Source organism: Myotis davidii, unplaced genomic scaffold, assembly GCF_000327345.1.
Source record: "Myotis davidii unplaced genomic scaffold, ASM32734v1 scaffold296, whole genome shotgun sequence".
In the NCBI taxonomy this organism is placed as follows: Eukaryota; Metazoa; Chordata; class Mammalia; order Chiroptera; family Vespertilionidae; genus Myotis; species Myotis davidii.
In genome coordinates, this window is record NW_006288889.1 from 450192 (window position 1) to 468833 (window position 18642).

The window sequence follows — 18642 nt, forward strand, 5'->3', positions numbered from 1 at the left end:
ATCAATCATTATACACCAAGCCCTGACCAGTTTGGCTCAGTGGATAGAGCATCGGCCTGCAGACTCAAGCGTCCCAGGTTCAATTCTGGTCAAGGGCATTGACCTTGGTTGCGGGCACATACACAGTAGGGAGTGTGCAGGAGGCAGCTGATTGATGTTTCTCTCTCGTCGATGTTTCTAACTCTCTATCCCTCTCCCTTCCTCTCTGTAAAAAATAAATAAAATATATATTAAAAAATATACACCAATTGTATTAACACATTTTTATAGTTCTTCTTTAACAAAATTATGTTTATTATAAATTAAATACTAGAGTATAGTTAATGTACAGAGATTGTAGTGTAGTTTTGTTTTAATGATTTTACTCATACCTTCCATATTTTCATAAATTTCATAGTTACCCCATAGTTCACACACCCCTTCTACACACACACACATGCACACACACACACACACACACAAATCTTTAATCATTAGTTAGTCCAAAGTTATGTCTTAAAGAAAATGAAACAGGTTTGAAAGACTGTTATGGGTTGGATATTTGTATTGCCCCACCAATGAACATGTTAAAGCCCTAATCCCTTTGGAGATGGGAACTTTGGGAGGTAATTAAATGTGTATGTGATCATGGGAAAGGACAACTCATTGGGAGATTATTACTTTTATAAGAAAAAGAGAGACCAGAGAATTCTCTCACTCCACCATGCGAAGACACAGTGAGAAAGAGAGTCTAATATCAGAAGTCCAGAAACAAAATCTGCCTGCACTTTAATTGTAGACTTCTCAGTTATGGCAACTATAACAAAGCATGTTTTCATTTATGCCATAAGTCCAAGGAATGTTCTTATGGCAGCCTGAGCACAGTACTACAGGTACCCTGCAACCTGCAGAATAAATGTAATTTACTCAGTAGTATCCTTAGCTCAGGAGGCCAGGCTTCGTGGGACATACATATCTTTCTTTGGACTGAGTTTACTCTCTCATCTTCCAAGTTCCTCTGGATAATACATTTTTCTGTGTTGGGGTGGAAGCCTGTTTTTTATTTTTTTTTTAATTTTATGTCCTGTTTATTAAGAGATGGTTGGCATGTAACTACATTATTTTAAGTTGTACAACATAATGATGTTGTGTATATATATGTTGCAAAATGTTTACAACAATTTTAATTAACACATCTATCACCTAACAACATTACACATTTTTGTGTGTGATAAGAATTTTTAAGTTCTAATCTCTTAGCATTGTTAAAATTTTCAAGACAATGTTGTTACCTCTACTCCCCATGATGCTCATTACATCACAAGAACTTACTCATCCAATAGCAGGAATCTGCCTTTTGACCACCTTCACCCATTTCCTCATGATTAACTATTTTTGAGTACTTTTTCATGTTCCTAGTGACCATGTGTATATCTTCTTTGGGAAAATGTCTAGTCATTATTTCCCCATTTTAAACTGTTTTATTTTTTTCTGTTAGTTGGATGAGTTTTTTAGACATTTTAGATATTAACACCTTATCAGATAATGTGGTTTAGAAATATTTTCTCCCATTATATAGGTTGAGCATTTGTAGACAATTTCTCTTGCAAAGCAGAAGCTTTTTACTTCGATGTAATCCCACTTGTTATTTTTGCTTTAAGTGTCAATTTTAAAAATGATGCCAACACCAATGCAAAGGAGCATTTTCCCTGTTTTCTCCTGAGAGTTTTGTGGTTTTTTATGTCTTACATTTCAACCTTTAATCAATTTTAAGTTGCTTTTTTAAATAATTTAAGATAGGGGTCTACCTTTATTCTTTTGCATTTGAATATGCAAGTCTCCAGCGTCATTTATTGAAGAGACTTTCTTTTCTCCATAGATTATTATTGGTCCCTTTATCAAATATTAGCTGACTTCATATGCATGGGTCTATATCTGGACTCTTGATTCCTTTCCATTGGCTTTGACCATTTTTATGCCAGCACCAAAACTATTCTAATTAGTATAGATTTGTACTACAGTTTGAAATCAGACGTGTGATGCATCCGTCTTTGTTATTCTAAGGATTGTGTTAGCTATTTGGAGTATTTTGTGGTTCAATACAAATTTAGGATTTTTATTCTTTTCCATAAAAATGCCATTGGAATTTTAACGTGGATTGCATTAAATTTACAGGTATCTTTAGATAATATGAACATTTTAACAATATTAATTCTTCCAATCCATGAACACAGCTTATTTTTCCATCTATACATATCCTCTTCAATTACTTCCATCAATGTCTCATAGGTTAAACATATACTTCAGTATTTTGTTGTTTTTGATGCTATTGTAAATGAGATTGTTTCCCTTATATTTTTTGAGTAACTTATTGGTACTGTATTGATTGTTGACTTTTCATCTGCAACATTACTGAATTAGCTCTGACAGTGTTTTGATGAAAATGTTAGGGTTTTCTATATGTAAAATCCTGTCATATTTAAACAGAGACATTTTTATTTCTTCCTGTCAAGATTCAGATGCTTTTTATTTCTATTTTTTTCCTTGATTGCTCTGACAAGGACTTCTAGTACTCTGCTGCATAGGAGTGATGAGGGTTGGCATCCTTGTCTTGTTCCAGATTGAAAGGAAAGGTCTTTAGTCTTTCACCATTGAGTTTGATGCTAAATGTTCCATCTATACTCAATTTGTTGAGTTTTTATTATGAATGAATATTTAATTTATCAAATGCACTTATGCATTTATAGAGACTACCATATGATTTTTATCTTTCATTCTATTAATGGATGTAATAAATTTACTGATTTGTGTATGTTGAACTATCATTGCATCCCATGGGTGAATCCCACTTAATCCTGGCAGATTACCTTTTTAATAAGCTGTTACATTTGATTTGCTGATATCTTGCTGAAAATTTTGCATTTATATTTCTCAGGGGTATTGGACTATACTTTTATTGTAGGTTGCTTATATTTATTTAGTATCAATTCAATGGCAGCCATGTAAGATAAATGTGGAGGGTTCTCTGTTTTGTGTTAGTATTAATTCTCTTTAAATCTTTGGTAAAATTCACCAGTGAAATCATCTGATCCTGGGCTTTTCTTTTTGGAGAGATTTAAAAATACCGATTCAATCTCTACATAGTATTGATCTGACCAATCTGTTTCTATTTCTTCATGATTCAGTTTGGTATATGATATGTTTCTAAGAATTTGTCCATTTTTATTAGATTGTCTAATTTGTTCATGATTGTCTAATACTCTAATGATTCTTTGAATTTTCCCAGTGTCAGTTGTAATATCTCCTCTTTCATTTATTATTTTATTTATTTGGGTATGTTCTCGTTCTCTCTCTCTCTCTCTCTCTCTCTCTCTCTGTAGCTAAAAGTTTTGTCAATTTTCTTTATCTTGTCAAATAAGCAACTCTTACTCTTTTTTAGTTTTTATTGATTTTTAGAGAGAGAGAAAGGGAGAGTGAAATAGAGAGAGGGAAACACTGATGGGGGCGCGAAATATCAATCAGCTGCTTCCCACATTCCCCCCTCTCCCACTCTACCTGGGGTGGAGACCATAATCCGGGCAATGTGCCCCAACAGGAAATCAAACCAACAAACCTCTGGCGTTTAGGATGACACCCAACCAACAGAACCACACTGATCAGAGCACCAACTCTTACTTTTGTTAATCTTTTCTATTGTTTTCTTCATTTTCCATTTCATTAATGAATAATCTAATAATTATGTTTTCAGTCATATTGCTAACTTCAGTTGTTTTTTTTTTTATTCTCCCCTCCTACCCCTCCCTGCAGTTTATTGAATTGTAAAGTAGGGATGTTTATTTGAGCACTTTCTTTTTTGACATATGCATTTATCACAATACACTTTCCCCTTAGAAATGCATTTGCCACACCCCTTAAGTTTGTATATTGTATTTTTATTTTAACTTTCCTCAAGATATATTTTATTATTTAAAAATCTTTATTATTGAGAGTATTAGAAATATACCCCTTTCCCCTCCCATTACCCCCCCACACCCAGTTCCTGCCCCACCCCAGGCTGTCACCACCCTATTGTCTGTGTCCATAGGTAATTCATATAAGACTTTTGGTTACTCTCTTCACCCACCCCCCTCACCCCTTTCCTCTGAGATTCTTCAGTCTGTTCCATGTTACTGGTTTGGTGGTGATTAACTCCTTTAGCTTTCTCTTGTCTGTGAAGCTCTTTATCTGACCTTCAATTCTAAATGATAGTTTTGCTAAATAGCATAATCTTGGTTGTAGGTCCTTGCTATTCAACACTTTAAATATTTCTTGCTACTCCTTCTGGTCTGTAAAGTTTCTGTTGAGAAATCAGCTAATGGTCACATGGGTGCTCCCTTGTAGGCAACTAACTGCTTTTCTCTTGCTGCTTTAAAAATTCTGTCTTTGCCGAAACCGGTTTGGCTCAGTGGATAGAGCGTCGGCCTGCGGACTGAGAGGTCCCAGGGTCGATTCCGGTCCAGGGCATGTACCTTGGTTGCGGGCACATCCCCAGTGGGGGGTGTGCAGGAGGCAGCTGATCGATGTTTCTCTCTCATCGATGTTTCTGACTCTCTATCTCTCTCCCTTCCTCTCTGTGAAAAATCAATAAAATATATTTAAAAAAAAAAAATTCTGTCTTTGTCTTTAACCCTTGGTATTTTAATTATGATGTATCTTGGTGTGGGCCTCTTTGTGTTCATTTTGTTTAAGACTCTCTGCACTTCCAAAACTTGTAAATCTATTTCTTTCACCAGGTAGGGGAAGTTTTCTTTCATTGTTTCTTCAAAAAGGTTTTCAATATCTTGTACTCTCTCTTCTATTTCTGGCAGCCCCATAATGCAAATGTTGTCATGCTTAAAGTTGTCCCATGGGCTCCTTACACTATTTTCATATTTTTTATTAGTTTTGCTTGTTTGTTTTTCTGTTCTGATTGTTTGTTTGTGTGTGTTTGTGTGTGTATGTGTGTGTGTGTGTGTGTGTGTGTTTACTTCCTCATATTCCAAATTATTGATTTGATTCACAGAATTCTTTACCTACAGTTGAATTCCTTTAAATTATTCCTTATTTCAGTTACTATATGCTTAATTTCTGACTGGTCCTTTTTCATGTCTTTGACATTCACACTAAGTCCCTAGAAGCTCTCAATAATTCCTTTGAAGCTCTCATTAAGTCCCTTGAAGCTCTCATTAAGATCCTTAACCTTATAGCCATTGTTTTGAACTCTCTATCCAGTAGTTTGCTTGCTTCCATTTCTTTCATTTGTGACATTTCTTTATTTTCACATTTTGGCTGCTTCCCTGTTTCTGTTTCTATGTTTTAGGTAGAGTTGTCATGTCTCCTGGAATTGTAGGATGGCCTTGTGTAGTAGGTATCCTACAGAGCTCAGTGGCTCAGCCTCCCCAGTCACCTGAGCTGGGCACTCAAGGTGTGCTCTTGTGTGGGCTGTGTGCACAGTCTTGTTGTGGTCCATGGAGCCTTGATTGCTGTTGGCATCACTGGGAGGAATTGATCTACAGGCCAGTTGGCTGTGAGGACCAACTACATCTACAGTGAATGAGCTTCTGTGCAGGAGACACCCCTATGAAGCAAGACTCGCTCTATTAGGGTATTGGTGCTCACTGAGTCTGCCCATTGAGTGTGGTACTTGTGGATGTGTAGAGTTGTAATCTGGTAGGGTATGAAGCTGTCCACCGGGTGCCTCCTGGGAGATGCATTGCCTGAGGCCACTTAGCAAGAGCTACAGAGAGATCTGTAGATGGCTGCAACTTTTATGAGGTTTTGAACTGCCCAGGCAAGGCCCAGCTGTGATCAAGGCAGGCTGATGCTAGCTCTGGGCCTTAGGCCTTTAATTTGATAGTTTTGGGGCACGCTGATGCCAGCTGCTGCTTGTTTGAAAGATTTTGACAAGGTCTTCAGCCTGAGCCAGGACAGGTCACTCACATGGAAAAGCCTCTGCAAACAGCTTGGGGCTGCAAATTGGATGGGGCTGGGTCTCAGGGAATCACCAGGGTGGAACGAACATTGTGGGCCATGCTGATGGAAACTCAGATATGGCTGCCAGTTAGCTCTATGACAGGGGAGGTCCTGACAGGTACAATGGCCCCTGATTGGGAGAAAGCCATCCCTGAATTTCTGTTCCAATGCCAGATAGTACAGTTCCTCCCTGTATGTCCCTGGATTCCAACAAAACCAGCATCCAGCACTGGAGCTGTGAGGAAACAGAACTGTGTAAGTTCATGCACAGGCCCTTTAAGGGGACATCTGGGACTCCAGCAGTCTCTATGTAACTCAGCCACAATCCCTACTGGTTTTTACAGCCCAGTGTTACAGGGTCTTCTCTTCCTAGCTCTGGAACTCTGGGCTGGACATTGGGTGTGGTGCTTCTCATGGGAGGCCTTAGAGACATCCCTTTCAACTAAGAAAATGCCACACTTGAATGTTGGACCATCCTATTCCATGCTTCCACCCCTCCTACCAATTCAATGTGCTTTCTTCTTTACTTTTCTAGTTGTAGGGTTTCCATCCAGCCACACTCAGGCAGTTCTGAATGATGGTTGTTCTGTATTTTAGTTGTAATTTTGATGTGGTTGTGGGTGGGGATGAGTACCTGAATTTATCTCTGCAACCATCTTGGTTCTCCCTTCAAGGTATTTCTTATTTCACTACTTTTTCTTCTTTGATTATTGGTTGGTTGTTCAGGATTGCCTTCTTTAATTTCAGTGTGTTTGAGAATTTTCCAACTTTTCTTTCAGTTATTTATTTCTAGTTTCATCATGCTATTGTGGTCAGAAAAGTTATTTGATATAATTTCTATATTCTGAAATTTTTGAGGCCTGTTTTGTCTCCTAACATCTGACATAGTCTAGAAAATTTTCTACTTGTATTTCAGAAGAATGTCCATTATGCTGTTATTGAATGGAATATTCTGTAAATGTCTGCTAGGTACTTGTGATCTATAGTGTTGTTCAAATCTGTTGTTTCCTTATTAGTTCTCTGCCTGGATAATCAGTGTATTTTTGAGAGTATACTATTGCATTCCCCATCTATTATTGCATTTCTGTTTACTTCTTTTTATTTTTAGTTCTATTAGTATTTGCTATGTTTTGGTGTCTGATGTTGGGAACATACGAACTTACCATTGTTCTAGTTCCTTGATAGATTGACACCTTTATTATAATATGATGACTTTCTTTGTCTCTTTTGACCATTTTTAGCCAGTCTATTTGGTTTGGTATAAGTATAGCTCTGCCTGTTTTATATTGGTTACCATTTGCTTAAAATATTTTTGTCCATTTCTGCACTCTCAGTCTATGTGCATTCTTAGAGATAAAGTGAGTCTCTTGTGGCAGCAAAATATTGGATCTTATTTTGGTTTTGTATTTTAATCCATTCAGCTTCTTTAAAGCTTCCACTGGAGCATTTAATCTTTTTACAATTGAAGTAATTATTGCTGGGTATGGACAAACTATCGCCATTTTGTTCATTGTTTTCCTGACTGTTTACTTCATTCTTTGTTCCTTGTGTTTGTCTTTTCTTTCTCTATGATTTGACGATATTTTGTAGTTCTATGCTTTGACGCCTTTATCTTAATTTTTGTGTAGCTACTTTTTCTTTGTGATTACATGAAGTCTTGTATGAGCTATATTTATTTGTAATATATTTAAGCTGATAAAGTTTAATTTTAATAGTATACAGAAACCTTATACTTTTATTTTTTTCCTCCTCACATTTCAAGTTATTGATGTTACAATTTACATATTTTTAATATTTTGTGTCCAATAGCAAATATTGTAGCTATGGTTATTTTTAATGATTTTGTTTTTAACTTTTAAATTAGAACTTTAAGTGAATTAAACACTATCATCACAATATTAGAAAATCTGATTTTTGAGGCATATTTACATTGCCTGTGAGTTTTACATATACATGTATATTAATATGTTTCTCCTTTTATTGCTTTTGATAAACACCCTTGAGCATGTTTTATAACACAGGTCTAGTGGTGATGAACTAACTCCCTCAGCTTTTGTTTGTTTATTTGTGAAAGTTTTTATCTCTTCTTCATTTCTGAAGGACAGCTTTTTCAGGCATAGTATTTTGGGTTAACAGGTTTTTTTTTTTTTTACAAAAGACCACGAACACTAAGAAACACTGCCATAATGGAAATGATCATTAATTATCAATTGCTGTTTACATCATCGGTTTATTTGTGAAAGTTTTTATCTCTTCTTCATTTCTGAAGGACAGCTTTTTCAGGCATAGTATTTTGGGTTAACAGGTTTTTTTTTTTTTCTTTCAATATTTAAAATAGATTATTCCACACCCTTGGCTTGCAAAGTTCTCTTGAGAAACCGATGATAGTCCTAAAGGGATCCCATTGTATGTGGCAACTCACTTTTTTCTTGCTGCTTTCAAAATTCTATCTTAGTCTTTGACAATTTATTAACATTGATTATCAGTGTACCCCTTTTTAGATTCAATCTGTAGTTATGTGCCACTTAACAACAGGGATATATTCTGAGAAATGCATTGTTAGGTGATGTTACCACTGTGTGAACCTACACAAATCTAGATGGCATGTCCTACTACTGTAATAGTATGAGATACTTCTATAGGACTGGCAGCAGAGTAAGCTAATTTCCACCAGCATCACCACAAACACATGAGTAATTGTAATGTCCACTTACAGTTGGCTCTTCTTTTTTGTAATGCACATGCCTATTTTAAGCTTAGATTCCCAAGATTTTAACTTCAAAGAGGCATCAGTTTCAATAAAGGCTATTTCAGCCAACACACTGATAGCCACACAAACGGATAAAGAGCCAGGACACCTCCCTCCAGTGAGGCACCTTTGTTTTAGATCTTGGTTGATTTCAATAATTGACCAGTTGGGCTTGCTTGTATTTTAATCTTCCTGGACTTTAAATTTTTGCATGCACATTTAAAATTCACCAATCCTGGATGTCCTGCTTAGGTGTCCTGGTGGGTTATAACTAAGTGCTGTATTTAGCAGTGGGCAGGGCTTAACATTTGCTTCCCTAGTAAAGTGCTACGGTAGCTACAAGACCGGTATACTCATTAGATAAGAACCTGAATCACACAGAACTGCCTGCCAAATTTCCCGGCCAAACAAGGCCCCATGCCCAGTTCTGTAGACTATCAGGGCTGTTGCATAGGCTCTCTGTATTGGTAAGTGGAACTTCAAGGTGAATCACACAGCTTCCCGGGTGCTCTGGTTAGGCTTCCTGGGCAGGCTGCACTATGGGCTAGATGATGAAGTAGACAGGGTGTTTAAAGCTGATTCCCTGTGCAGGCAGGGCCACAGACTAGGTTTCAAGGCCGGTTTGGCTTATTGACTGAGACTCAAATCAGGCATGACTGCCCATCAGGCCCCCTGACCAGATTGGCCATCAGCTCAGCTCTGCAGATGGGCAGAGCCACTGGTTGGGATATCTACTCAGGTATCATTGTGAGGAAGAATGCAGTCAGCCAAGATCTGAGTGCTGGTTGGTGTAAACCTCATCCCTTTTCTCTGTCTCAATCTGATCTCCAGTTGTCAAGATATGCAAATTCCCTGTGATCCCTGAGAAGTGTTTCCATTGTGGGGTCCTAGGCAGCATCCTACCACACTGAAGTAGCCAGATGTCCACTCTGAGCTCTTCCCCCGGCCCTGCCAATGGATAAACCATAGACCCAGGAGCGTCTTGGTGTGATGCTATACCAGCATGGCGGGGAGGGAAACAATGTGGTCAGAGTGTAGCCATTCCTCTTACTTTTCTAACCTGTCCTCTCAGTTCCTGTGATCTAAGGAGGGGGTGATTTAGCCTTATCCCCATGCTGTGCACGTTTGCAATGGCAGTTTACACATGGATAGCTGTGAGTTGGTCTTCTTGTGAGGGGGACTGAAATCCGGAACAACCTGAGTTGTTGGCACAATGCTGTCTGATGGCACCAAATAGATTTCTGAAAGAAGCTCCACCTTCCCAGGTATCTTAGGGTGGTCAGGAAGGGCCTTTCTGGGACGTGATATATGAGTCTACTGAACAAAATAAAGGTGCATATCTGGGGTGAGATCATTCTAGGTAAGAGAAGCAACAAAGGCTATATCCCTGAGGTGGATAGGTGCTTGATATTTAGAGGAATAAAAAAGTCAGTTTGACCAAAGGAAAGCAAAGGTAGAAAATCAGGTCAGAGTTCTTGGCAAGGACCAGATAGCACTGGTTTGGTAATTCAGGGTTTCTCAGTCTTGGCACTATTGTAATTTGATCCAGATAATTTTTGTTGTGAAGGCTGTCTTATGCATTGTAGGTTAATTAGCAGCATTAGCAGCATTTTTGACCCGTGCGCATCAGCAATAGAAACCCCTTTCCATGTGATAACCAAAATGTCTCTAGACTTTGGCAAATGTCCCTAGGAGGCACATTGTTTCTGTTTCAGAACTGCTATTGCAGCCCATGTAAAGTCCTTTCTATTTATTCTATGTTATCCAAGATTATTGACCATTTAATAGAGAAGTTGCAAGATATGATGGGCATTATATAAAGGACCACACTAGACATGGGGGTACTAGGGGAGGTCAGTGAGGAAATAATAATAGAGATGCAGGTGAGATATAACTGGACTTAGACTGCAGAAGCCATTATTGATAGGATTTACTGAGAAGTGTGATAGAAAGAGTAAGAGAAAGAAATACAATAAAGGAGACTCCGATTTTTGACCAGAGTAATTAGAGAATGAAAAGATCAATTTGATGGTTAATTTTATGTGTCAACATTACTTGAGTAAAGGATGCCCAGATAACAGTAAAACATTGTTTCTGGGTTTGTCTCTGATAGGGTTTCCAGAAGAGATTGACATTTCAATCAACAGACTGAGTAAAGAAAATAGCCCTCACCAATATAAGGCAGGTATTATACAATGCATCAAGTGTGGGACCATTTCTAACATCATTCGCAGGCCATATGAAAGTGTCAGCTTAAAAACTAGCCAGCCCAGCCAGTGTTGCCCAGTGGTTGAGTGTCAACTATGAGCCAAAAGGTCATGGTTTGATTCTTGGTCAGGACACATGCATGGGTTGTGGGCTTGACCCCCACTAGGGAGACATGCAGGAGGCAGATGATCAGTGATTCTCTCTCATCACTGATGTTTCTATCCCCCTCTCCCTCTCCCTTCTTCTCACTGAAATAAATAAAATACACATTTTTTAAAAAATTAGCCTGCTATATTTGGTCAAACATTTAATTAACTCACCCCTAATGCCTTGGCAGGGCCAGATGTTCCCCACCTGTGCAATACATAGAGGTCCTGGATAAAACAAAAGTACTAAGGGAGGTTGATTTTGCTCTCTTTCCTTGAGGTGGGACATCTCTCTTCTCTTGCCCTTGGGCATCAGCACTCCTGATTCTTGAGTTTCAGTTTCTCCAGACTTCAAACTGGAATCAGAAATTACAGGTCAGCCTGATTCTTAAGCCTTTGGATTCAGAGTGAATTATACTGTTGGCTTTCTTAGTTCTTCAGCTTGCAGATAGCAGAATGTGGGTCTTTCAGCTTTCATCATCTCATGAGCCAATTACTATAATACATATTATCTTCTTTCTTTCTATCATCTATCTATCTATCATCTATCTATCTATCTATCTATCTATCTATCTATCTATCATCTATCTATCTATCTATCTATCTATCTATCTATCTATTTATCTATCTATCATCTATCATCTATCTATCTTATTATCTTTTTGGTTCTGTTTCTCTGGAGATCTTCAATACACCCATTGACTTCAGTGAGATACCTCACTAGAGGTGAGGGGTAAAAAGTTGGGAGGATGGACATCAAGAGAGGGAGACAAGTTTGAAGGTAATAGCAATTTTGTCATGTACATATGTAACTTGAGATACTCTTAGATATTCAAGTTGAGAAAATGAGTAGGCTCTTGGATATACAAGTTGGGAGTTAAAGGAAGTAATTTGGGATGAAACAAAAAATTGAAAATCAGTATATAGATGCTTTTAAAAGTCACAGGGCCAGATTTAATCACCTAAGATCTGCTATAAAAATGTATGCCAAAAAAGTGTTCCCAAAGCTCTGCAGGACATTTATGTCTTTGAGTGAAAAACATTGATTCCTGATACCTATTGAACAACACCTGAACTACTAACATTAAATAGAACCACATTCCTTTTGATGTCATCATATTTTTTTCAACTATGTACTGCATGAAAACCAACATTGAACAGGAAGTGAGAATGTCGACCCCATTGGATTTTACAATGTGAGAAGTTGCACAATGCCCCAAAGGTGCACGCATTGCATGGTAACAAAATCAGCATATCATTTTTCTTTCAAATATGGTGTATCTTTAATATGATTGTAAAGTTGTTAGATAATGAATTAATTTCCCATGGCTGCTGCAATAAATTACCACAGATTGAGTTACTTAAGACAACACGAAGTTATTCTATTCCAATTCTGAGAGGTCAGAAGTCCTAAATTGTTTCCCTGTGGGAAAGGGAAATGTTGGAGGACTACATGCCTCTGTGGGCACCGGCGGATCTGTTTCTTTGCCTTTTCCAGCATCTGCAGTTGCATCCTTTGGAGGACTGGGCTCCGGGCTCCTTCCTCCATCTTTCAACACAGCAGTGCAGCCTCTTCAAAGTTTTCTGTTTCTATGGACAATCTACCTGCTGTCTCCTTTCACCTTCTTTCCTCCCTCTTGTAAGGACCTCTGTGATGACAGCATGCCATTCAGATAATCCAGGATAGTCTGCCTATCTTTATATCCTTAAATTAATCATGTATGCAAAGTAACTTCTGTCATATAGGGTAAAGCATTCACAGACTCTGGGGATTTGGTTCTGAATATCTTAGGAGGACATTTTTTCAACCTACCACAGGACATGAATATATAGTAAGTTGCTTGAAACTAATTATTTTAAAAATGGAACAATTAGGTATTTTTTTCTAAAGCATTTTTATGTTTTACTTTTTTTGACCCAGTCTTTTTTTGTTAATGTCTTCATTGAGTAAGTTATTACATATGTGTCCTTATCCCCACATTACCCCCCATCCCCCCCACTCACGCCCTCACCCCCTGTTGTCTGTGTCCATTGGTTAGGCCTATATGCATGCATATAAGTCATTTGGTTGATTCCCGCCCCCCCTTACCCTCCACCCTCCCCTACCTTACATCTGAGCTGTCAGAATGGCTATCATCAACAAATCAACAAACGGCAAGTGCTGGCGAGGATGTGAAGTAAAAGGAACCCTCGTGTACTGCTGGTGGGAATGCAGACTGGTGCAGCCACTGTGGAGAATGGTATGGAGTTTCCTCAAAAAAATAAAAATGGAACAGCCATTTGACCCAGTGATCCCACTTCTGAGATATATCCCTAGAAACGCCAATCAGAAAGGACATATGCACCCCTATGTTCATAGCAGCACAATTCTCCATACCATAGCTAAGATTTGGAAACAGCCTAAGTGCCCATCAGCAGATGAGTGGATTAAAAACTGTGGTACATCTACACAATGGAATGTTATGCTTCTGTAAAAAAGGAGTTCTTACCATTTGCAACAGCATGGATGGACCTGGAGAGCATTATGCTAAGTGAAACAATTAGGTATTTCTTGTGGCCTAGAGGTATTCTGATAAACACTACAGAGAAGACCACTACCTCGTTTACCTGTGGCTGTAAAATAAAGGCTCAGCTTGCCTCTGGATCTCTCTGTGGCCTCAGCCAGGCACAGGAAGATCCACCAAGACCCAGCTTAGTCTCTTTGTCCAGCAGTTCTCAACCTGTGGGTTGTGACCCCTTTGGCCGTCGAACGACCCTTTCACGGGGATCACCTAAGACCATCCTGCATATCAGATATTTACATTATGATTCATAACAGTAGCAACATTACGGTTATGAGGTAGCAACGAAAATAATTTTATGGTTGGGTCACAACATGAGGAACTGTATTTAAAGGGCCAGAAGGTTGAGAACCACTGTGCTTTGTCTTTTCTACATCCTTCACTGCCCTCCTCCTTCCCCTCCACAGGCTCACGGAACCCTTGGCTGTGCTGGCACGGCACAATTTACACTTTGGGACATTAAAAAAAATATTAAGCCAAGGAGATCATAAAAGAATAGTTAATAGTATAGCAGTAAAATTAAGCAAGTGCGGGTACTCAGAAGGCAAGGGAAAGGTGCTTAAAGGAGGGAACAGTCATATGTACTCACACCACTTCTCCAGGGAGATGCAAGGTGAGACGCAAAGTGAAATCTCATATTTGTTTTTGGACACAACTGGGAGCCCTAATAGAAATACAAATACACTTTAGCAATTAAGTGTCCTGCCACAGTACAGTGAAGAATCTTATAAGCTAGCCTTCAAAAAATATCTGTGGCCTCAAACAGTATATCTACAACAAAAGTTATCTATTATCTACATATCTCTATCTATTCATCCATCTATCATTTTATATTTCTCTTTTTTACTTGAAATTTAGATTTTAATGAGTAGTTTGTGGTCATTTGTTCATTGTAAGAATCTTATTCTGGAGGCTATTAGACTGTTGACATCCTAGATAAATCTATTTTCAGTGCATTGCCAAAATGGTCAAGAGGCCAGCATTCACTATTTATCTTTTCAGAAAGCCACGAAGGAAGCAAATGTAATGATAACTATTCTTCAAGACTTTTTTTCTGAGGTTCCGGCACATACCAGCATCATGGAATCAGAGGTACAAAACTAAAGGAGAAATATTATTAATGAATTGCTCATGACAAACATGTAGTTTAAGTTTGAATGATACAGAGGTATATCTGACCAACAACCTGGATTCATGTGTAGGAACTTTTGTATATCTAGTTGCTTTTTAACTGACCCCGAGTTAATCTGGAAAACATTGGAAGTATTGACAAAGGAGCATAGTCAGTACATAATTGATTTAATCATTAATTCATGTATTCTTTCATTCAACAAACACTAGACTTACTAAGTACCAAGAAAGAGAGCTTAAAACTGACCACATTCTCCCTGATGTGTTTATTAGGATCAGAGCAAAAGAAGAAAGAGGAGATCACAGAACAAAGCATATATGATGTGGCAAAATTAAATAATCTCATTTAAACAATTTCAAATACTACCTATTTTTATTTATTTTTATTGAATTTATTGGGGTGACATTGGTTAATAAAATTATATAGATTTCAGGTGTATGGTTGATTCTACAATACATCATCAGTATATTGTATTGTGTGTTCACAACTCTAAGTCAAATCTCCTTCTATTACCACTTCCTTGGATATCTATACAATAAAAGCATAATATGCTAATTAGACCAGACCTCCTTCCAGATGTCCTTCCTTCCAGACAAAGCCACAGCAGACGGGGGCCTTGGCAGAGGGGGCAGAGGCACCCGGCTGTGGCAGCAGTGGGCAGGGGCCGGGGCCAAGCGCCTTGCACGAATTTGTGCATCAGGCCTCTAGTTATAAATAATGCTGCAATGAACACAAGGGTGCATTTATTCATTCAAATTAGCATTTCAGATTTCTTTGGATATATTCCCAGAATTGGAATCGCCGGGTTATAAGGCAGTTCCATTTTTAATTTTTTGAGATAATTTCATACTTCTTTCCATAGTGACTGAAAAAAATCTGCATTCCCACCAACAGTGTTTGAGGGTTCCCTTTTCTTCACATCTTCACCAACACTTGTTTGTTGATTTATTGATGATAGCCATTCTGACAAGTGTGAGGGTGATATCTTATTGTGGTTTTAATTTGCACGTCTCTGATGATTAGTGATGATGAGCCTCCTTTCATATGTCTATTGGATATCTGTTCGTCCTCTTTGGTGAAGTATCTATTCAGAGCATTGGCCCATTTGTTAATTGGATTGTTTGTTTTTTTAGTGTTGACATCTATGAGTTCTTTATAAGTTTTGGCTATTAACACCTTATCAGGTATATCACTGAATATGTTCTCCCATTCAGTGGGCTGTCTTTTCATTTTGTTGATGGTTTCCTTTGCTATGCAAAAATTGGGACTACATCAAACCCTACCTTTGTTTAAATATAACTTTTTTCAGTTGAATTATATTTACTTTAAAAAATATATAGCAACATTATGCTATTAGGCGCTTCATCAAAAAGATTTCAAATGGTTTGATTTTTATATATGTATTTATTTTTATTGTTGACACTGTTACAGAAGTCCCCCATTCCCCTTTTCTTTACCCATCTTCATCCTGCCCTAGCCCCGCCTCCTTCTGGCCATTACCACACTTTTTTTCTGTGTTCATAGTCTATGCACATATGTTCTATGGCTAATCGCTCTACCTTTCATCTTCTTCATCCAGTTCCTCCCAACCCCCTCTCTGACAATTTGTTCCATGTATCCATGCCTCTGGTTCTATTTTGTTCATCAGTTTATTTTGTTCATAGATTCCACATATAAGTGAGATTATATGGTATTTTTCTTTCTCTGGCTTATTTCACTTAGCATAATAATCTCCAGATTCATCCACACAAAAGGTAAGAGTTCCTTCTTTTTTTGTACCTGTATAGTATTCCCCTGTGTAATAACTTATACCAGTTTCCAGCAGAATATCAAATGAACAGAGCAAAATATATATTTTACATACTTTACACTCCATTAATCTCAATAACATGTTTATTTCAACATCTATGTTGAACAATTGAAGTGTGTACATTATTGAGTAATGACCAGGTAAAATTTAAATAAAACTCATCTTTTTTTATACCGATATTTGTTGTATTTTCTGTCATTTTAAATCCCTTATATTTTAGGGAACAGATATCAGTAATAGGTATAAACACTTTTCCCCCTAATTCAAAACTTTCCCCCTAATTAAAAACTTTCAGGGCTAAAGTTCACCTACTTTCCATAAAGACAGAAGCCATGTAATGTTCCCTGTCTCTTAAGGATATTTAGAGCGTGTATTGTATTTACACTTTGCAGTTTGAACTGGGGTATTGAAATGAAAGAAATCCACTTTGAGCCTCAGTGACTAGCCTTACTGTGAGGCACAGAATGTAAGGCTAACTCATTAGTACAAGCTCATTCGATTTTATTTTTATCCTTAATGTTAACAGCCTGTTGAGAAAACCCTATGCTTAGTTTTAGAGTATAAATTTACAAGGCCCCTGGAACCACCTAACAGTGGAAAACTTCAGAGTCCAAACAGAAAGATGTTAACCCATGTACACTTTACTTAAACAATGAGGTTGCACTGTAGTAACCCCAATGACAAGAGGCTAAAAGAAAAGAGGCCCAGTTTTCTATTACATAGTTCCTTCATGGCTGGATCAAGAGAATACCTTACCAATTCCTTTTCCTTAACCTCTTCTGCATATAAGAATTCATTAAGTTTCCATTTGGCCTCCTCCCAGTTTCTCTTGTACTGCCTTTGGCCAATAATCACTCATCAAGAATGGTTGGCAATGAACCTGTGAAACAGGATCTTCCCTGTGCCCCCTGCCCAAGTGAAATCAGAAGCATTTCACCTAACAATTTGGAAGAATTTCATGTCTGTTTAAGATTATGCTTTCCCAGGGCCGTTCTCAGGAGACATTCACTAATCTATATTTATGTTTTCCTCCTCCCTCTGATCCTGGCAAACAGTGCTCCTAGAATAAGGTTGTCATCTAAAACACAGGAGCCTCAGTTTAGTTAGAATTTCACATCAACCATGAAAACAATTTTAGTATAAGTATGTCCCCAATATTGAAGAAGATACTAAAAAATATTCCTCTCTTTAACTGAAATTCAAATTTCAATGAGTATTCTGTATTAACTTGCTGAATCTAACAATCCTATTCTGAGTGTTATGAGGGTATTGACCTCCTACAGAGATCTGTTTTAGTGCAGCGCCAGAATGGTCAAGAGGCCAGCACCTACTGTGCACCTTTTCAGAAAGCCAGGAAGGAGGCCAAACGTAATGACAGCTGTTCATCTAGAAGTTTTCCCAAGGTTTCTGCCTTTTAGAAGAGTGGCCATCAGCTCATTCTCATATTAAAAGCTCAAAGGATTCAAGTCTTTTATCTCAGTGCACAACAGCAGGTTGTAAAATTCTTTTCTCTTAATCAACAACTTTTGAAGACCAATTTAATGCCTCTTGTAATATATTGATTCAAAGCTATTAATGTCCATAATATTAAAACAGTAATGAAAATTTTAAACAATTGTATATTACCTCAAAATATTTTAGAATTAGAAAGAAAATCACACTACAAAGAGCATAGACTTAGATATGATTTGATATATTTGATGCATTATTTACCAGGGGGCCATAGGCCTGAGAGAGCCTCAATTTTCATATCTGTAAATTGGACATATGGTAGTGTTGCTGTGTGCATCATACAATTGTTAAGTAAGGACTTAGCAGAGAACCAGGGATGAAATAGAAAGATCATCCTATCTAATAATAGACAAACATGGTAATTAACCATACCTCCACTACGCTTCCCATTGGCTAATCAGCAGAATATGCAAATTAACTGCCAACAAAGATGGCGATCGGCAGCCACGCAGATGAAGCGAACATGAGGCTTGCTTGCTCCAGTGATGGAGGAAGCCAAGGTTCCCCGCATGCCGCAGCCCAGCTCTGAGCTCCGGATGCAACAATGTTGCAAT